Source organism: Dermacentor variabilis, unplaced genomic scaffold (genome assembly GCF_050947875.1).
Source record: "Dermacentor variabilis isolate Ectoservices unplaced genomic scaffold, ASM5094787v1 scaffold_12, whole genome shotgun sequence".
NCBI lineage: Eukaryota > Metazoa > Arthropoda > Arachnida > Ixodida > Ixodidae > Dermacentor > Dermacentor variabilis.
Window position 1 is genome coordinate 5,597,349 of NW_027460280.1, and position 21,866 is coordinate 5,619,214.

The 21,866-nt window shown below is 47.6% G+C and overlaps 4 non-coding genes across 4 annotated transcripts; all 4 read left to right on the forward strand.

The window, feature by feature from the left end:
- The first annotated feature begins 1,039 nt into the window (after positions 1–1,039).
- Positions 1,040–1,112, forward strand: TRNAL-CAA (transfer RNA leucine (anticodon CAA)). The gene has a single exon. It is a non-coding gene; the product is annotated as a tRNA-Leu (tRNA).
- A 10,439-nt stretch (positions 1,113–11,551) lies between these two features.
- TRNAL-CAA (transfer RNA leucine (anticodon CAA)) lies at positions 11,552–11,624 on the forward strand. Its single transcript has one exon. It is a non-coding gene; the product is annotated as a tRNA-Leu (tRNA).
- An 810-nt stretch (positions 11,625–12,434) lies between these two features.
- On the forward strand, positions 12,435–12,507 carry TRNAS-CGA (transfer RNA serine (anticodon CGA)). Its single transcript has one exon. It is a non-coding gene; the product is annotated as a tRNA-Ser (tRNA).
- A 2,738-nt stretch (positions 12,508–15,245) lies between these two features.
- On the forward strand, positions 15,246–15,318 carry TRNAS-CGA (transfer RNA serine (anticodon CGA)). Its single transcript has one exon. It is a non-coding gene; the product is annotated as a tRNA-Ser (tRNA).
- Positions 15,319–21,866: the final 6,548 nt, after the last annotated feature.

A 21,866-nucleotide genomic window follows, 5' to 3' on the forward strand; every position in this document is an offset into this window, starting at 1 on the left:
GGCGTTCCACGTTCGCCGCCAAGGTCTGTGAGTGGTGGCGCTGGCTAACACTCCCAGGCTTCTACTAGTACACCTAAATAACTAAGAAAGTGGATGGGGCAACAGCGTCGGAGCAGCTCAATTGGTAGAGCATCGCACGCGAAATGCGAAGTTTGTGGGTTCGGTTCCCACCTGTGGCAAGTTGTTTTTTAATCCACTTTAATTTCCATTAACTTATTGGTTCTTCACTTCACTTATTAAGCAAAAGTAATTTCCCCTATGTTGTGCTTGTTGTCAGTGTTTGTTGGCTTCTCATGATATGACTAATAAAAATCGGGCCCCTCAGTTAACCCCCTATCTTCTCGTTTACTGCATAACGAGGGTCTCGAATCCGGCAACATTGATGCCTTCAGGTAGCATATGTTGGTTTATTGACCAGTTGCCTTCACCTAATAAGATCACATTCTTGTGACGCCTGCGGCAACAAGTACGTTCCACGTCCGCCGCCGAGGTCTGTGAGTGGTGGCGCTGGCTAACACTCCCAGGCTTCTACTAGTACACCTAAATACCCAAGAAAGTGGATGGGGAAACAGCGTCGGAGCAGCTCAATTGGTAGAGCATCGCACGCGAAATGCGAAGTTTGTGGGTTCGGTTCCCACCTGTGGCAAGTTGTTTTTTAATCCACTTTAATTTCCATTAACTTATTGGTTCTTCACTTCATTTATTAAGCAAAAGTAATTTCCCCTATGTTGTGCTTGTTGTCAGTGTTTGTTGGCTTCTCATGATATGACTAATAAAAATCGGGCCCCTCGGTTAACCCCCTCTCTTCTCGTTTATTACATAACGAGGGTCTCGAATCAGGCAATATTGATGCCTTCAGGTAGCATATGTGGGTTTATTGACCAGTTGCCTTCACCGAATAAGATCACGTTATCGTGACGCCTGCGGCAACAACGACGTTCCACATCCGCCGCCAGGTCTGTGAGTGGTGGCACTGGATAACACTCCCAGGGTTCTACTAGTACACCTAAATACCCAAGAAAGTGGATGGGGAAACAGCGCCGCTGTAGCTCAATAGGTGGAGCATCGCACGCAAAATGCGAAGGTTGTGGGTTCGGTTCCCACCTGCGGCAAGTTGTTTTTTCATCCACTTTGTTTCCATTGACTTATCGATTCTTCATTCCATTTATTAAGCACAAGTAATTTCCCCTATGTTGTCCTTGTTGTCAGTCTGTGTTGGCATCTCATGATAGGACTAATAAAAATCGGGCCCCTCGGTTGACCCCCTCTTTTCTCGTTTATTACATAACGAGGGTCTCGAATCCGGCAACATTGATGCTTTCAGGTAGCGTATGTGGGTTTATTGACCAGTTGCCTTCACCCAATAAGATCATGTTCTCGTGACGCCTGCGGCAACAAGGACGTTCCACGTCCGCCACCAAGGTCTGTGAGTGGTGGCGCTGGCTAACACTCCCAGGCTTCTACTAGTGCACCTAAATACCCAAGAAAGTGGATGGGGAAACAGCGCCGGAGCAGCTCAATAGGTACAGCATAGCACGCGAAATGCGAAGGTTGTGGGTTCGGTTCCCACCTGTGGCAAGTTGTTTTTTATTCCACTTCAATTTCCGTTAACTTATCGGTTCTTCACTTCATTTATTAAGCAAAAGTAATTTCCCCTATGTTGTGCTTGGTGTAAGTGTTTGTTGGCTTCTCATGATATGACTAATAAAAATCGGGCCCCTCAGTTAACCCCCTATCTTCTCGTTTATTGCATAACGAGGGTCTCGAATCCTTCAACATTGATGCCTTCAGGTAGCATATCTGGTTTTATTGACCAGTTGCCTTCACATAATAAGATCACGTTCTCGTGACGCCTGCGGCAACAAGGGCGTTCCACGTTCGCCGCCAAGGTCTGTGAGTGGTGGCGCTGGCTAACACTCCCAGGGTTCTGCTAGCACACCTAAATACCCAAGAAAGTCGATGGGGAAACAGCGCCGCGGTAGCTCAATAGGTGGAGCATCGCACGCGAAATGCGAAGGTTGTGGGTTCCACCTGCGGCAAGTTGTTTTTTCATCCACTTTGTTTCCATTGACTCATCGATTCTTCATTCCATTTATTAAGCACAAGTAATTTCCCCTATGTTGTCCTTGTTGTCAGTCTGTGTTGGCATCTCATGATAGGACTAATAAAAATCGGGCCCCTCGGTTGACCCCCTCTTTTCTCGTTTATTACATAACGAGGGTCTCGAATCCGGCAACATTGATGCTTTCAGGTAGTGTATGTGGGTTTATTGACCAGTTGCCTTCACCCAATAAGATCATGTTCTCGTGACGCCTGCGGCAACAAGGACGTTCCACGTCCGCCACCAAGGTCTGTGAGTGGTGGCGCTGGCTAACACTCCCAGGGTTCTGCTTGTACGCCTAAATAACTAAGAAAGTGGATGGGGAAACAGCGCCGCGGTAGCTCAATTGGTAGAGCATCGCACGCGAAATGCGAAGGTTGTGGGTTCGCTTCCCACCTGCGGCAATTTCTTTTTTCATCCACTTTATTTCCATTACCTTATCGATTCTTTATTCCATTTATTAAGCACAACTAATTTCCCCTATGTTGTCCTTGGCGTCAGTGTTTGTTGGCTTCTCATGATATGACTAATAAAAATCGGGCCCCTCGGTTGACCCCCTCTTTTCTCGTTTATTACATAACGAGGGTCTCGAATCCGGCAACATTGATGCTTTCAGGTAGCGTATGTGGGTTTATTGACCAATTGCCTTCACATAATAAGATCACGTTCTCGTGACGCCTGCGGCAACAAGGACGTTCCACGTTCGCCGCCAAGGTCTGTGAGTGGTGGCGCTGGCTAACACTCCCAGGCTTCTACTAGTGCACCTAAATACCCAAGAAAGTGGATGGGGAAACAGCGCCGGAGCAGCTCAATAGGTACAGCATAGCACGGGAAATGCGAAGGTTGTGGGTTCGGTTCCCACCTGTGGCAAGTTGTTTTTTAATGCACTTCAATTTCCGTTAACTTATCGGTTCTTCACTTCATTTATTAAGCAAAAGTAATTTCCCCTATGTTGTGCTTGGTGTAAGTGTTTGTTGGCTTCTCATGATATGACTAATAAAAATCGGGCCCCTCAGTTAACCCCCTATCATCTCGTTTATTGCATAACGAGGGTCTCGAATCCGACAACATTGATGCCTTCAGGTAGCATATCTGGTTTTATTGACCAGTTGCCTTCACATAATAAGATCACGTTCTCGTGACGCCTGCGGCAACAAGGGCGTTGCACGTTCGCCGCCAAGGTCTGTGAGTGGTGGCGCTGGCTAACACTCCCAGGGTTCTGCTAGCACACCTAAATACCCAAGAAAGTGGATGGGGAAACAGCGCCGCGGTAGCTCAATAGGTGGAGCATCGCACGCGAAATGCGAAGGTTGTGGGTTCCACCTGCGGCAAGTTGTTTTTTCATCCACTTTGTTTCCATTGACTTATCGATTCTTCATTCCATTTATTAAGCACAAGTAATTTCCCCTATGTTGTCCTTGTTATCAGTCTGTGTTGGCATCTCATGATAGGACTAATAAAAATCGGGCCCCTCGGTTGACCCCCTCTTTTCTCGTTTATTACATAACGAGGGTCTCGAATCCGGCAACATTGATGCTTTCAGGTAGCGTATGTGGGCTTATTGACCAGTTGCCTTCACCCAATAAGATCATGTTCTCGTGACGCCTGCGGCAACAAGGACGTTCCACGTCCGCCACCAAGGTCTGTGAGTGGTGGCGCTGGCTAACACTCCCAGGGTTCTGCTTGTACGTCTAAATAACTAAGAAAGTGGATGGGGAAACAGCGCCGCGGTAGCTCAATTGGTAGAGCATCGCACGCGAAATGCGAAGGTTGTGGGTTCGCTTCCCACCTGCGGCAATTTCTTTTTTCATCCACTTTATTTCCATTACCTTATCGATTCTTTATTCCATTTATTAAGCACAACTAATTTCCCCTATGTTGTCCTTGGCGTCAGTGTTTGTTGGCTTCTCATGATATGACTAATAAAAATCGGGCCCCTCGGTTGACCCCCTCTTTTCTCGTTTATTACATAACGAGGGTCTCGAATCCGGCAACATTGATGCTTTCAGGTAGCGTATGTGGGTTTATTGACCAATTGCCTTCACATAATAAGATCACGTTCTCGTGACGCCTGCGGCAACAAGGACGTTCGACGTTCGCCGCCAAGGTCTGTGAGTGGTGGCGCTGGCTAACACTCCCAGGCTTCTACTAGTGCACCTAAATACCCAAGAAAGTGGATGGGGAAACAGCGCCGGAGCAGCTCAATAGGTACAGCATAGCACGCGAAATGCGAAGGTTGTGGGTTCGGTTCCCACCTGTGGCAAGTTGTTTTTTAATCCACTTCAATTTCCGTTAACTTATCGGTTCTTCACTTCATTTATTAAGCAAAAGTAATTTCCCCTATGTTGTGCTTGGTGTAAGTGTTTGTTGGCTTCTCATGATATGACTAATAAAAATCGGGCCCCTCATTTAACCCCCTATCTTCTCGTTTATTGCATAACGAGGGTCTCGAATCCGACAACATTGATGCCTTCAGGTAGCATATCTGGTTTTATTGACCAGTTGCCTTCACATAATAAGATCACGTTCTCGTGACGCCTGCGGCAACAAGGGCGTTCCACGTTCGCCGCCAAGGTCTGTGAGTGGTGGCGCTGGCTAACACTCCCAGGGTTCTGCTAGCACACCTAAATACCCAAGAAAGTGGATGGGGAAACAGCGCCGCGGTAGCTCAATAGGTGGAGCATCGCACGCGAAATGCGAAGGTTGTGGGTTCCACCTGCGGCAAGTTGTTTTTTCATCCACTTTGTTTCCATTGACTTATCGATTCTTCATTCCATTTATTAAGCACAAGTAATTTCCCCTATGTTGTCCTTGTTGTCAGTCTGTGTTGGCATCTCATGATAGGACTAATAAAAATCGGGCCCCTCGGTTGACCCCCGCTTTTCTCGTTTATTACATATCGAGGGTCTCGAATCCGGCAACATTGATGCTTTCAGGTAGCGTATGTGGGTTTATTGACCAGTTGCCTTCACCCAATAAGATCATGTTCTCGTGACGCCTGCGGCAACAAGGACGTTCCACGTCCGCCACCAAGGTCTGTGAGTGGTGGCGCTGGCTAACACTCCCAGGGTTCTGCTTGTACGCCTAAATAACTAAGAAAGTGGATGGGGAAACAGCGCCGCGGTAGCTCAATTGGTAGAGCATCGCACGCGAAATGCGAAGGTTGTGGGTTCGCTTCCCACCTGCGGCAATTTCTTTTTACATCCACTTTAATTTCCATTACCTTATCGATTCTTTATTCCATTTATTAAGCACAACTAATTTCCCCTATGTTGTCCTTGGCGTCAGTGTTTGTTGGCTTCTCATGATATGACTAATAAAAATCGGGCCCCTCGGTTGACACCCTCTTTTCTCGTTTATTACATAACGAGGGTCTCGAATCCGGCAACATTGATGCTTTCAGGTAGCGTATGTGGGTTTATTGACCAATTGCCTTCACATAATAAGATCACGTTCTCGTGACGCCTGCGGCAACAAGGACGTTCCACGTTCGCCGCCAAGGTCTGTGAGTGGTGGCGCTGGCTAACACTCCCAGGCTTCTACTAGTGCACCTAAATACCCAAGAAAGTGGATGGGGAAACAGCGCCGGAGCAGCTCAATAGGTACAGCATAGCACGCGAAATGCGAAGGTTGTGGGTTCGGTTCCCACCTGTGGCAAGTTGTTTTTTAATCCACTTCAATTTCCGTTAACTTATCGGTTCTTCACTTCATTTATTAAGCAAAAGTAATTTCCCCTATGTTGTGCTTGGTGTAAGTGTTTGTTGGCTTCTCATGATATGACTAATAAAAATCGGGCCCCTCAGTTAACCCCCTATCTTCTCGTTTATTGCATAACGAGGGTCTCGAATCCGACAACATTGATGCCTTCAGGTAGCATATGTGGTTTTATTGACCAGTTGCCTTCACATAATAAGATCACGTTCTCGTGACGCCTGCGGCAACAAGGACGTTCCACGTTCGCCACCAAGGTCTGCGACTGGTGGCGCTGGCTAACACTCCCAGGGTTCTACTAGTACACCTAAATACCCAAGAAAGTGGATGGGGAAACAGCGCTGCGGCAGCTCAATTGGTAGAGCATCGCGTGCAAAATGCGAAGGTTGTGGGTTCGGTTCCCATCTGTGGCAAGTTGTTTTTTCATCCCCTTTATTTTCCGTTAACTCATCGATTCTTCACTCCATTTATTTAGCACAAGTTATTTCCCCTATGTCGTGCTTGGTGTCAGTGTTTGTTGGCTTCTCACGATATGACTAATAAAAATCGGGCCCCTCGGTTAACCCCCTCTCTTCTCGTTTATTACATAACGAGGGTCTCGAATCCGGCAACATTGCTGCCTTCAGGTAGCATATGTGGGTTTATTGACCAGTTGCCTTCACCCAAAAAGATCACGTTCTCGTGGAGGCGCTGGCTAACACTCCCAGGGTTCTACTAGTACACCTAAACACCCAAGAAAGTGGATGGAGAAACAGCACCCCGGTAGCTCAATTGGTAGAGCATCGCGCGCGAAATGCGAAGGTTGTGCGTTCGGTTCCCACCTGCGGAAAGTTGTTTTCTAATCCACTTTAGTTTCTATTACCTTTTCAATTCTTCATTCCATTTATTAAGCAAAAGTAATTTCCCCTATGTTGTCCTCGGTGTCAGTGTTTGTTGGCTTGTCACGATATGACTAATAAAAATCGGGCCCCTCGGTTAACCCCCTCTCTTCTCGTTTATTACATAACGAGGGTCTCGAATCCGGCAACATTGATGCCTTCAGGTAGCATATGTGGGTTTATTGACCAGTTGCCTTCACCCAAAGAGATCACGTTCTCGTGGTGGCGCTGGCTAACACTCCCAGGATTCTACTACTACACCTAAACACCCAAGAAAGTGGATGGGGAAACAGCGCCGCGGTAGCTCAATTGGTGGAGCATCACACGCGAAATGTGAAGGTTGTGGGTTCGGTTCCCACCTGCGGCAAGTTGTTTTTTCATCCACTTCAATTTCCATCAACTTATCGATTCTTCATTCCATTTAATGAGCTCAAGTAATTTCCCCTATGTTGTGCTTGTTGTCAGTGTTTGTTGGCTTCTCATGATATGACTAATAAAAATCGGGCCCCTCAGTTAACCCCCTATCTTCTCGTTTACTGCATAACGAGGGTCTCGAATCCGGCAACATTGATGCCTTCAGGTAGCATATGTTGGTTTATTGACCAGTTGCCTTCACATAATAAGATCACATTCTTGTGACGCCTGCGGCAACGAGGACGTTCCACGTTCGCCGCCAGGTCTGTGAGTGGTGGCACTGGATAACACTCCCAGGGTTCTACTAGTACACCTAAATACCCAAGAAAGTGGATGGGGAAACAGCGCCGCGGTAGCTCAATAGGTGGAGCATCGCACGCGAAATGCGAAGGTTGTGGGTTCGGTTCCCACCTGCGGCAAGTCGTTTTTTCATCCACTTTGTTTCCATTGACTTATCGATTCTTCATTCCACTTATTAAGCACAAGTAATTTCCCCTATGTTGTCCTTGTTGTCAGTCTGTGTTGGCATCTCATGATAGGACTAATAAAAATCGGGCCCCTCGGTTGACCCCCTCTTTTCTCGTTTATTACATAACGAGGGTCTCGAATCCGGCAACATTGATGCTTTCAGGTAGCGTATGTGGGTTTATTGACCACTTGCCTTCACCCAATAAGATCATGTTCTCGTGACGCCTGCGGCAATAAGGACGTTCCACCTCCGCCACCAAGGTCTGTGAGTGGTGGCGCTGGCTAACACTCCCAGGGTTCTACTTGTACACCTAAATAACCAAGAAAGTGGATGGGGAAACAGCGCCGCAGTAGCTCATTTGGTAGAGCATCGCACGCGAAATGCGAAGGCTGTGGGTTCGCTTCCCACCTGCGGCAATTTCTTTTTTCATCCACTTTATTTCCATTACCTTATCGATTCTTTATTCCATTTATTAAGCACAACTAATTTCCCCTATGTTGTCCTTGGCGTCAGTGTTTGTTGGCTTCTCATGATATGACTAATAAAAATCGGGCCCCTCGGTTGACCCCCTCTTTTCTCGTTTATTACATAACGAGGGTCTCGAATCCGGCAACATTGATGCTTTCAGGTAGCGTATGTGGGTTTATTGACCAATTGCCTTCACATAACAAGATCACGTTCTCATGACGCCAGCGGCAACAAGGACGTTCCACGTTCGCCGCCAAGGTCTGTGAGTGGTGGCGCTGGCTAACACTCCCAGGGTTCTGCTAGCACACCTAAATACCCAAGAAAGTGGATGGGGAAACAGCGCCGCGGTAGCTCAATTGGTAGAGCATCCCACGCGAAATCCGAAGGTTGTGGGTTCAGTTCCCACCTGTGGCAAGTTGTTTTTTCATCCACTTTAATTTCCATTACCTTTTCAATTTTTCATTCCATTTATTAAGCATAAGTTATTTCCCCTATGTTGTGCTTGGTGTCAGTGTTTGTTGGCTTGTCACGATATGACTAATAAAAATCGGGCCCCTCGGTTAACCCCCTCTCTTCTCGTTTATTACATAACGAGGGTCTCGAATCCGGCAACATTGCTGCCTTCAGGTAGCATATGTGGGTTTATTGACCAGTTGCTTTCACCCAAAAAGATCACGTTCTCGTGGAGGCGCTGGCTAACACTCCCAGGGTTCTACTAGTACACCTAAACACCTAAGAAAGTGGAAGGGGAAACAGCACACCCGTAGCTCAATTGGTAGAGCATCGCGCGCGAAATGCGACGGTTCTGGGTTCGGTTCCCACCTGCGGCAAGTTGTTTTTTAATCCACTTTAATTTCCATTACCTTTTCAATTTTTCATTCCATTTATTAAGCAAAAGTAATTTCCCCTATGTTGTCCTTGGTGTCAGTGTTTGTTGGCTTGTCACGATATCACTAATAAAAATCGGGCCCCTCGGTTAACCCCCTCTCTTCTCGTTTATTACATAACGAGGGTCTCGAATCCGGCAACATTGATGCCTTCAGGTAGCATATGTGGGTTTATGGACCAGTTGCCTTCACCCAAAGAGATCGCGTTCTCGTGGTGGCGCTGGCTAACACTCCCAGGATTCTACTAGTACACCTAAACACCCAAGAAAGTGGATGGGGAAACAGCGCCGCGGTAGCTCAATTGGTGGAGCATCACACGCGAAATGTGAAGGTTGTGGGTTCGGTTCCCACCTGCGGCAAGTTGTTTTTTCATCCACTTTGTTTTCATTAACTTATCGATTCTTCATTCCATTTATTAAGCACAAGTAATTTCCCCTATGTTGGCATTGTTGTCAGTGTGTGTTGGCATCTCAGGATAGGACTAATAAAAATCGGGCCCCACGGTTAACCCCCTCTCTTCTCGTTTATTAGATAACGAGGGTCTCGAATCCGGCAACATTGATGCCTTCAGGTAGCATATGTGGGTTTATTGACCAGTTGCCTTCACCCAAAAAGATCACGTTCTCGTGACGCCTGCGGCAACAACGACGTTCCACATCCGCTACCAAGGTCTGTGAGTGGCGGCGCTGGCTAACACTCCCAGGGTTCTACTAGTACACCTAAATACCAAAGAAAGTGGATATGCAAACACCACCGCGGTAGCTCAATCGGTAGAGCATCGCGCGCGAAATGCGAAGGTTGTGGGTTCGGTTCCCACCTGCGGCAAGTTGTTTTTTCATCCACTTCAATTTCCATCAACTTATCGATTCTTCATTCCATTTAATGAGCTCAAGTAATTTCCCCTATGTTGTCCTTGGTGTCAGTGTTTGTTGGCTTCTCAAGATATGAATAATAAAAATCGGGCCCCTCAGTTAACCCCCTATCTTCTCGTTTATTGCATAACGAGGGTCTCGAATCCGGCAACATTGATGCCTTCAGGTAGCATATGTGGGTTTATTGACCAGTAGTTGCCTTATCCTAATAAGACCACGTTCTCGTGACGCCTGCGGCAACAAGTACGTTCGACGTCCGCCGCCAAGGTCTCTGAGTGGTGGCGCTGCCTAACACTCCCAAGGTTCTACTAGTACACCTGAATACCCAAGAAAGTGGATGGGGAAACAGCACAGCGGTAGCTCAATTTGTAGAGCATCGCACGCGAAATGCAATGGTTGTGGGTTCGGTTCCCACCTGGGGCAGGTTCTTTTTTTCATCCACTTTAATTTCCATTACCTTATGGATTCTTCATTCCATTTATTAGGCACAACTAATTTCCCCTATGTTGTCCTTGGCGTCAGTGTTTGTTGGCTTCTCATGATATGACTAATAAAAATCGGGCCCCTCGGTTAACCACTCTCTTCAAGTTTATTACACAACGAAGGTCTTGAATCCGGCAACATTGACGCCTTCAGGTAGCATATGTCGTTTTATTGACCAGTTGCCTTCACATAATACGATCACGTTCTCGTGACGCCTGCGGCAACAAGGACGTTCCACGTTCGCCGCCAAGGTCTGTGAGTGGTGGCGCTGGCTAACACTCCCAGGGTTCTGCTAGCACACCTAAATACCCAAGAAAGTGGATGGGGAAACAGCGCCGCGGTAGCTCAATCGGTAGAGCATCCCACGCGAAATGCGAAGGTTGTGGGTTCAGTTCCCACCTGTGGCAAGTTGTTTTTTCATCCCCTTTATTTTCCGTTAACTCATCGATTCTTCACTCCATTTATTAAGCACAAGTTATTTCCCCTATGTTGTTCTTGGTGTCAGTGTTTGTTGGCTTCTCATGATATGACTAATAAAAATCGGGCCCCTCGGTTGACCCCCTCTTTTCTCGTTTATTACATAACGAGGGTCTCGAATCCGGCAACATTGATGCTTTCAGGTAGCGTATGTGGGTTTATTGACCAATTGCCTTCACATAATAAGATCACGTTCTCATGACGCCTGCGGCAACAAGGACGTTCCACGTTCGCCGCCAAGGTCTGTGAGTGGTGGCGCTGGCTAACACTCCCAGGGTTCTGCTAGCACACCTAAATACCCAAGAAAGTGGATGGGGAAACAGCGCCGCGGTAGCTCAATTGGTAGAGCATCCCACGCGAAATGCGAAGGTTGTGGGTTCAGTTCCCACCTGTGGCAAGTTGTTTTTTCATCCCCTTTATTTTCCGTTAACTCATCGATTCTTCACTCCATTTATTAAGCATAAGTTATTTCCCCTATGTTGTGCTTGGTGTCAGTGTTTGTTGGCTTCTCATGATATGACTAATAAAAATCGGGCCCCTTGGTTAACCCCCTCTCTTCTCGTTTATTACATAACGAGGGTCTCGAATCCGCCAACATTGACGCCTTCAGGTAGCATATGTGGGTTTATTGACCAGTTGCCTTCACATAATAAAATCACGTTGTCATGACGCCTACGGCAACAAGGACGTTCCACGTTCGCCGCCAAGGTCTGTGACTGGTGGCCTTGGCTAACACTCCCAGGGTTCTACTAGTACACCTAAATACCCAAGAAAGTGGATGGGGAAACAGCGCTGCGGTAGCTCAATTGGTAGAGCATCGCGTGCAAAATGCGAAGGTTGTGGGTTCAGTTCCCATCTGCGGCAAGTTGTTTTTTCATCCACTTTAATTTCCATTAACCTATCAATACTTCATTCCATTTATTAAGCAAAAGTAATTTCCATTATGCTGTCCTTGGTGTCAGTGTTTGTTGGCTTGTCACGATATGACTAATAAAAATCGGGCCCCTCGGTTAACCCCCTCTCTTCTCGTTTATTACATAACGAGGGTCTCGAATCCGGCAACATTGCTGCCTTCAGGTAGCATATGTGGGTTTATTGACCAGTTGCCTTCACCCAAAAAGATCACGTTCTCGTGGTGGCCCTGGCTAACACTCCCAGGGTTCTTCTAATACACCTAAATACCAAAGAAAGTGGATATGCAAACTTCACCGCGGTAGCTCAATTGGTAGAGCATCGCGCGCGAAATGCGAAGGTTGTGGGTTCGGTTCCCACCTGTGGCAAGTTGTTTTTTAATCCACTTTAATTTCCATTAACCCATTGGTTCTTCACTTCATTTATTAAGCAAAAGTAATTTCCCCTATGCTGTGCTTGTTGTCAGTGTTTGTTGGCTTCTTATGATATGACTAATAAAAATCGGGCCCCTCAGTTAACCCCCTATCTTCTCGTTTACTGCATAACGAGGGTCTCGAATCCGGCAACATTGATGCCTTCAGGTAGCATATGTTGGTTTATTGACCAGTTGCCTTCATCTAATAAGATCACATTCTTGTGACGCCTGCGGCAACAAGTACGTTCCACGTCCGCCGCCAAGGTCTCTGAGTGGTGGCGCTGGCTAACACTCCCAGGGTTCTACTTTTACACCTAAATACCCAAGAAAGTGGATGGGAAAACAGCGCCGCGGTAGCTCAATTGGTAGAGCATCGCACGCGAAATGCGAAGGTTGTGGGTTCGGTTCCCACCTGCGGCAAGTTGTTTTTTCATACACTTCAATTTCCATTAACTTATCGATTCTTCATTCCATTTGTTATGCACAAGTAATTTCCCCTATGTTGTGCTTCGTGTCAGTGTTTGTTGGCTTCTCGTGATAGGACTAAAAAACGCGGGCCCCTCGGTTAACCCCCTCTCTTCTCGTTTATTACATAACGAGGGTCTCGAATCAGGCAATATTGATGCCTTCAGGTAGCATATGTGGGTTTATTGACCAGTTGCCTTCACCCAATGAGATCAAGTTATCGTGACGCCTGCGGCAACAACGACGTTCCACATCCGCCGCCAGGTCTGTGAGTGTTGGCACTGGATAACACTCCCAGGGTTCTACTAGTACACCTAAATACCCAAGAAAGTGGATTGGGAAACAGCGCCGCGGTAGCTCAATAGGTGGAGCATCGCACGCGAAATGCGAAGGTTGTGGGTTCGGTTCCCACCTGCGGCAAGTTGTTTTTTCATCCACTTCAATTTCCATCAACTTATCGATTCTTCATTCCATTTAATGAGCTCAAGTAATTTCCCCTATGTTGTCCTTGGTGTCAGTGTTTGTTGGCTTCTCATGATATGAATAATAAAAATCAGGCCCCTCGGTTAACCCCCTCTCTTCTGGTTTATTACATAACGAGGGTCTCGAATCCGGCAACATTGACGCCTTGAGGTAGCATATGTGGGTTTATTGACCAGTTGCCTTCACATAATAAGATCACGTTCTCGTGACGCCTGCGGCAACGAGGACGTTGCCGCAGGCGTCTGTGAGTGGTGGTCTGTGAGTCTGTGAGTGGTGGCGCTGGCTAACACTCCCAGGCTTCTACTAGTACACCTAAATACCCCAGAAAGTGGACGGGGAAACCGCGCCGGAGCAGCGCAATGGCTAGAGCATCGCACGCGAAATACGAAGGTTGTGGGTTCGGTTCCCACCTGTGGCAAGTTGTTTTTTAATCCACGTTATTTTCCATAACCTTATCGGTTCTTCATTCCATTTATTAAGCACAAGTAATTTCCCCTATGTTGTCCTTGTTGTCAGTGTGTGTTGGCATCTCATGATAGGACTAATAAAAATCGGGACCCTCGGTTAACCCCCTCTCTTCTCGTTTATTAGATAACGAGGGTCTCGAATCCTGCAACATTGATGCCTTCAGGTAGCATATGCGGGTTTATTGACCAGTTACCTTCACATAATAAGATCACGTTCTCGTGACGCCTGCGGCAACAAGGACGTTCCACGTTCGCCGCCAAGGTCTGTGAGTGGTGGCGCTGGCTAACACTCCCAGGCTTCTACTAGTACACCTAAATACCCAAAAAAGTGGACGGGGAAAAGCGCCGGAGCAGCGCAATGGGTAGAGCATCGCACGCGATATGCGAAGGATGTGTGTTCGGTTCCCACCTGTGCCAAGTTGTTTTTAATCCACTTTAATTTCCATTGCCTTTTCGGTTCTTCACTTCATTTATTAAGCAAAAGTAATTTCCCCTATGTTGTGCTTGTTGTCAGTGTTTGTTGGCTTCTCATGATATGACTAATAAAAATCGGGCCCCTCGGTTAACCCCCTCTCTTCTCGTTTATTACATAACGAGGGTCTCGAATCAGGCAATATTGATGCCTTCAGGTAGCATATGTGGGTTTATTGACCAGTTGCCTTCACCCAATGAGATCAAGTTATCGTGACGCCTGCGGCAACAACGACGTTCCACATCCGCCGCCAGGACTGTGAGTGGTGGCACTGGATAACACTCCCAGGGTTCTACTAGTACACCTAAATACCCAAGAAAGTGGATTGGGAAACAGCGCCGGAGCAGCTCAATAGGTAGAGCATAGCACGAGAAATGCGAAGGTTGTGGGTTCGGTTCCCACCTGTGGCAAGTTGTTTTTTAATCCACTTCAATTTCCGTTAACTTATCGGTTCTTCACTTCATTTATTAAGCAAAAATTAATTTCCCCTATGTTGTGCTTGGTGTCAGTGTTTGTTGGCTTCTCATGATATGACTAATAAAAATCTGGCCCCTCAGTTAACCCCCTCTCTTCTCGTTTATTACATAACGAGGGTCTCGAATCCGGCAACTTTGATGCATTCAGGTAGCATATGTGGGTTTATTGACCAGTTGCCTTCACCCGAAAAGATCACGTTGTCGTGACGCCTGCGGCAACAAGGACGTCCCACGCCTGCAGCCAAAGTCTGTGAGTGGTGGCGCTGGCTAACACTCCCAGGGTTCTACTACTACACCTAAATACCCAAGAATGTGGATGGGGAAACACCGCCGCGGTAGCTCAAATTGTAGAGCATCGCACGCGAAATGCTAAGGTTGTGGGTTCGGTTCTCACCTACGGCAAGTTGTTTATTCATCCACTTTAATTTCCATTAACTTATAGATTCTTCATTCCATTTATTATGCACAATTAATTTCCCCTATGTTGTGCTTCGTGTCAGTGTTTGTTGGCTTCTCATGATATGACTAAAAAAATCGGGCCCCTTGGTTAGCCCCATCTCTTCTCGTTTATTACATAACGAGGGTCTCGAATCAGGCAATATTGATGCCTTCAGGTAGCATATGTGGGTTTATTGACCACTTGCCTTCACCCAATAAGATCACGTTCTCGTGACGCCTGCGGCAACAACGACTTTCCACATCCGCTGCCAGGTCTTTTGAGTGGTGGCGCTGGCTAACACTCCCAGGGTTCTACTAGTACACCTAAATACCCAAGAAAGTGGATGGGGTAACAGCGCCGCGGTAGCTCAATTGGTAGAGCATCGCACGCGAAATGCGAAGGTTGTGGGTTCGGTTCCCACCTGCGGCAATTTCTTTTTTCATCCACTTTAATATCCATTACCTTATCGATTCTTCATTCCATTTATTAAGCACAACTAATTTCCCATATGTTGTCCTTGGCGTCAGTGTTTGTTGGTTTCTCATGATATGACTAATAAAAATCGGGCCCCTCGGTTAATCCCCTCTCTTCTTGTTTATTACATAACGAGGGTCTCGAATCCGGCAACTTTGATGCATTCAGGTAGCATATGTGGGTTTATTGACCAGTTGCCTTCACCCGAAAAGATCACGTTCTCGTGAAGCCTGAGGCAACAAGGACATCCCACGCCTGCCGCCAAAGTCTGTGAGTGGTGGCGCTGGCTAACACTCCCAGGGTTCTACTAGTACATCTAAATACCCAAGAATGTGGATGGGGAAACTCCGCCGCGGTAGCTCAATTGGTAGAGTATCGCACACGAAATGCGAAGGTTGTGGGTTCGGTTCCCACCTGCGGCAAGTTGTTTTTAATCCACTTTAATTTCCATTACCTTTTCAATTCTTCATTCCATTTACTAAGCAAAAGTAATTTCCCCTATGTTGTCCTTGGTGTCAGTGTTTGTTGGCTTGTCACGATATGACTAATAAAAATCGGGCCCCTCGGTTAACCCCCTCTCTTCTCGTTTATTACATAACGAGGGTCTCGAATCCGGCAACATTGATGCCTTCAGGTAGCATATGTGGGTTTATTGACCAGTTGCCTTCACCCAAAGAGATCACGTTCTCGTGGTGGCGCTGGCTAACACTCCCAGGATTCTACTAGTACACCTAAACACCCAAGAAAGTGGATGGGGAAACAGCGCCGCGGTAGCTCAATTGGTGGAGCATCACACGCGAAATGTGAAGGTTGTGGGTTCGGTTCCCACCTGCGGCAAGTTGTTTTTTCATCCACTTTGTTTTCATTACCTTTTCGATTCTTAATTCCATTTATTAAGCACAAGTAATTTCCACTATGTTGTCCTTGGTGTCAGTGTTTGTTGGCTTCCCATGATATGACTAAAAAAATCGGGCCCCTCGGATAAACCACTCTCTTCAAGTTTATTACACAACGAGGGTCTTGAATCCGGCAACATTGACGCCTTCAGGTAGCATATGTGGTTTTATTGACCAGTTGCCTTCACCCAAAAATATCACGTTCTCGTGACGCCTGTGGCAACAAGGACGTTCCACGTCTGCCGCCAAGGTCTGTGAGTGGTGGCGCTGGCTAACACTCCCATGGTTCTACTAGTACACCTAAATACCCAAGAAAGTTGATGGGGAAACAGCGCTGCGGTAGCTCAATTGGTAGAGCATCGCCTGCAAAATGCGAAGGTTGTGGGTTCGGTTCACACCTGCGGCAAGTTGTTTTTTTATGCACTTTGTTTCCATTAACTTATCGATTCTTCATTCCATTTATTAAGCACAAGTAATTTCCCCTATGTTGTATTTGTTGTCAGTGTGTGTTGGCATCTCATGATAGGACTAATAAAATTCGGGCCCCTCGGTTAACCCCCCCTCTCCTCGTTTATTAGATAACGAGGGTCTCGAATCCGGCAACATTGATGCCTTCAGGTAGCATATGTGGTTTTATTGACCAGTTGCCTTCACCCAAAAATATCACGTTCTCGTGACGCCTGTGGCAACAAGGACGTTCCACGTCTGCCGCCAAGGTCTGTGAGTGGCGGCGCTGGCTAACACTCCCAGGGTTCTTCTAATACACCTAAATACCCAAGAAAGTGGATATGCAAACATCAACGCGGTAGCTCAATTGGTAGAGCATCGCGCGCGAAATGCGAAGGTTGTGGGTTCGGTTCCTACTTGCGGCAAGTTGTTTTTTCATACACTTATTTCCATTAACTTATCGATTCTTCATTCCATTTGTTATGCACAAGTAATTTCCCCTATGTTGTGCTTCGTGTCAGTGTTTGTTGGCTTCTCATGATATGACTAAAAAAATCGGGCCCCTCGGTTAGCACCATCTCTTCTCGTTTATTACATAACGAGGGTCTCGAATCAGGCAATATTGATGTCTTCAGGTAGCATATGTGGGTTTATTGACCAGTTGCCTTCACCCGAAAAGATCACGTTCTCGTGAAGCCTGAGGCAACAAGGACATCCCACGCCTGCCGCCAAAGTCTGTGAGTGGTGGCGCTGGCTAACACTCCCAGGGTTCTACTAGTACACCTAAATACGCAAGAATCTGGATGGGGAAACTCCGCCGCGATAGCTCAATTGGTAGAGTATCGCACACGAAATGCGAAGGTTGTGGGTTCGGTTCCCACCTGCAGCAAGTTGTTTTTTAATCCACTTTAATTTCCATTACCTTTTCAATTCTTCATTTCATTTATTAAGCAAAAGTAATTTCCCCTATGTTGTCCCTGGTGTCAGTGTTTGTTGGCTTGTCACGATATGACTAATAAAAATCGGGCTCCTCGGTTAACCCCCTCTCTTCTCGTTTATTACATAACGAGGGTCTCGAATCCGGCAACATTGATGCCTTCAGGTAGCATATGTGGGTTTATTGACCAGTTGCCTTCACCCAAAGAGATCACGTTCCGTGGTGGCGCTGGCTAACACTCCCAGGATTCTACTAGTACACCTAAACACCCAAGAAAGTGGATGGCGAAACAGCGCCGCGGTAGCTCAATTGGTGGAGCATCACACGCGAAATGTGAAGGTTGTGGGTTCGGTTCCCACCTGCGGCAAGTTGTTTTTTCATCCACTTTGTTTTCATTAACTTATCGATTCTTCATTCCATTTATTAAGCACAAGTAATTTCCCCTATGTTGGCATTGTTGTCAGTGTGTGTTGGCATCTCATGATAGGACTAATAAAAATCGGGCCCCTCGGTTAACCCCCTCTCTTCTCGTTTATTAGATAACGAGGGTCTCGAATCCGGCAACATTGATGCCTTCAGGTAGCATATGTGGGTTTATTCACCAGTTGCCTTCACCCAAAAAGATCACGTTCTCGTGACGCCTGCGGCAACAACGATGTTCCACATCCGCTACCAAGGTCTGTGAGTGGCGGCGCTGGCTAACGCTCCCAGGGTTCTATTAGTACACCTAAATACCCCAGAAAGTGGACGGGGAAACCGCGCCGGAGCAGCGCAATGGCTAGAGCATCGCACGCGAAATACGAAGGTTGTGGGTTCGGTTCCCACCTGTGGCAAGTTGTTTTTTAATCCACGTTATTTGCCATTACCTTATCGGTTCTTCACTTCATTTATTAAGCAAAAGTAATTTCCCCTATGTTCCGCTTGGTGTCAGTGTTTGTTGGCTTCTCAAGATATGAATAATAAAAATCGGGCCCCTCAGCTAACCCCCTATCTTCTCGTTTATTGCATCACGAGGGTCTCGAATCCGGCAACATTGATGCCTTCAGGTAGCATATGTGGGTATATTGACCAGTTGCCTTCACCTAATAAGACCACGTTCTCGTGACGCCTGCGGCAACAAGTACGTTCCACGTCCGCCGCCAAGGTCTCTGAGTGGTGGCGCTGCCTAACACTTCCAGGGTTCTACTAGTACACCTGAAAACCCAAGAAAGTGGATGGGGAAACAGCACCGCGGTAGCTCAATTTGTAGAGCATCGCACGCGAAATGCGAAGGTTGTGCGTTCGGTTCCCACCTGCGGCAAATTCTTTTTTTCATCCACTTTAATTTCCATTACCTTATGGATTCTTCATTCCATTTATTAGGCACAACTAATTTCCACTATGTTGTCCTTGGTGTCAGTGTTTGTTGGCTTCTGATGATATGACTAATAAAAATCGGGCCCCTCGGTTAACCCTATCACTTCTGGTTTATTACATAACGAGGGTCTCGAATCCGGCAACATTGATGCCTTCAGGTACATATGTGGGTTTATTGACCAGTTGCCTTCACATAATAAGATCACGTTCTCGTGACGCCTGCGGCAACAACGACGTTCCACATCCGCCGCCAGGTCTGTGAGTGGTGGCACTGGATAACACTCCCAGGGTTCTACTAGTACACCTAAACACCCAAGAAAGTGGATGGGGAAACAGCGCCACGATAGCTCAATAGGTGGAGCATCGCACGCGAAATGCGAAGGTTGTGGGTTCGGTTCCCACCTGCGGCAAGTTGTTTTTTAATCCACTTCAATTTCCGTTAACTAATCGGTTCTTCACTTCATTTATTAAGCAAAAGTAATTTCCCCTATGTTGTGCTTGGTGTAAGTGTTTGTTGGCTTCTCATGATATGACTAATAAAAATCGGGCCCCTCAGTTAACCCCCTAGCTTCTCGTTTATTGCATAACGAGGGTCTCGAATCCGACAACATTGATGCCTTCAGGTAGCATATGTGGGTTTATTGACCAGTTGCCTTCACCTAATAAGATCACGTTCTTGTGACGCCTGCGGCAACAAGTACGTTCCACGTCCGCCGCCAAGGTCTCTGAGTGGTGGCGCTGGCTAACACTCCCACGGTTCTACTAGTACACCTAAACACCCAAGAAAGTGGATGGGGAAACAGCGCCGCGGTATCTCAATTGGTAGAGCATCGCACGCGAAATGCGAAGGTTGTGGGTTCGGTTCCCACCTGCGGCAAGTTGTTCTTTAATCCACTTCAATTTCCGTTAACTAATCGGTTCTTCACTTCATTTATTAAGCACAAGTTATTTCCCCTATGTTGTGCTTGGTGTCAGTGTTTGTTGGCTTCTCACGATATGACTAATAAAAATCTGGCCCCTCAGTTAACCCTCTCTCTTCTCGTTTATTACATAACGAGGGTCTCGAATCCGGCAACTTTGATGCATTCAGGTAGCATATGTGGGTTTATTGACCAGTTGCCTTCACCCGAAAAGATCACGTTCTCGTGACGCCTGCGGCAACAAGGACGTCCCACGCCTGCAGCCAAAGTCTGTGAGTGGTGGCGCTGGCTAACACTCCCAGGGTTCTACTAGTACACCTAAATACCCAAGAATGCGGATGGGGAAACTCCGCCGCGGTAGCTCAATTGGTAGAGTATCGCACGCGAAATGCGAAGGTTGTGGGTTCGGTTCCCACCTGCGGCAAGTTGTTTCTTCGTCCACTTTAATTTCAATTAACTTATCGATTCTTCATTCCATTTATTAAGCACAAGTAATTTCCCCTATGTTGTCCTTGGTGTCAGTCTGTGTTGGCATCTCATGATATGACTAATAAAAATCGGGCCCCTCGGTTAACCCCCTCTCTTCTCGTTTATTACATATCGATGGTCTCGAATCCGGCAACATTGATGGCTTCAGGTAGCATATGGGGGTTTATTGACCAGTTGCCTTCACCCATTAAGATCACGTTCTTGTGACGCCTACTACTTCTACTAGTACACCTAAATACCCAAGAAAGTGGATGGGGAAACGGTGCCACATTCTGCATCCAGCAGCCGAGCTGTTCGGATCGTAGGGTCATGGCCTCTTCCGGGGTAGCGACAGCGGCCACTTTTGGTCGCGGAAAGAGGATTACGGAAGATGATAAGGAATATCCGTTCATTTTGCCTCAACTGCCTAAAGTACGAGTTGCCATTAACACCGTGTTTTTACACGGTGAAGTGCGTGCGAGACCATACAAGGTCGAAGATTTCAGGGACGCCCTACTGCCGACGGGCCTCTTACCGGACGTGGTATGCATAGGGGCGTACCAGATAAACCACATCTGGGCGGTGACCTTGAATGATGCAACTGTGACGGAAAGGCTAGTTTCCCTAAAGGACCTGCAAGTGAAGGGACGACGGTGCGTCATCGTGGACCCGCAGGACCAGCAGGTGAAGCTTAGGCTTCACTGGCTGCTGAACGGCGTTGCCGACGAGGAGGTCCGGACAGCGTTCGCGGCTTTCGACAAGGTGGAGGAGGTGAGCCGGGAGCGGTGGCGAGTCGAGGGCATGGGAAACAAGACGTCGACTACCCGGACGGTGCTCCTCAAGCTAAAGAACGGCGTCAAAGTTGAGGACCTTCCTCATCAGGTCCGCGTCGGCGGAGAGTTGGCCTTGGTGGTCGTGCCCGGTCGACCCATGCAGTGCCTGCGATGCCAAGGCACGGGGCACGTCCGCCGAGATTGCAAAGTCCCTCGCTGTTCCAGACGCAGACGTTTCGGCCACGTTGACGCTGACTGCGTCAAATCCTACGCCGCCGTGACAGGACCAGCAGCGAGGGACGTTGCGGCTGAACACGTCATGGACGTGGTCGAGACGGAGGACGCCGCCAAAGGAACCGGAGACTCGGTTTCGAAAGGTACACTCAGAGGGTCATCTACGCTGGTGCTGAAGGCACGGTGGCTGAGGATGACGAGAAGACAGACAAACCGGTGCAGGTCCCGCCTGCAGTGAGCCTTGCTACGGGAGGCGTTAACGAAGACACACCCGACAACGACACGACGGCAATGCTGCAGGACAAGGAAGTCAAAGACGATGAGCGCACTGGGACTCTTGGTGCCCCAGTCAAGCGCCCCCACGACGAGACCAAGGACAGGGACGGTGGTGCCACCAGCACCAGCGAAGGGCCGCCGACGAAGACGCCACAAGGAAGGCGGATGGGCTACAAGCCAAAGCCTAATGTGCCCC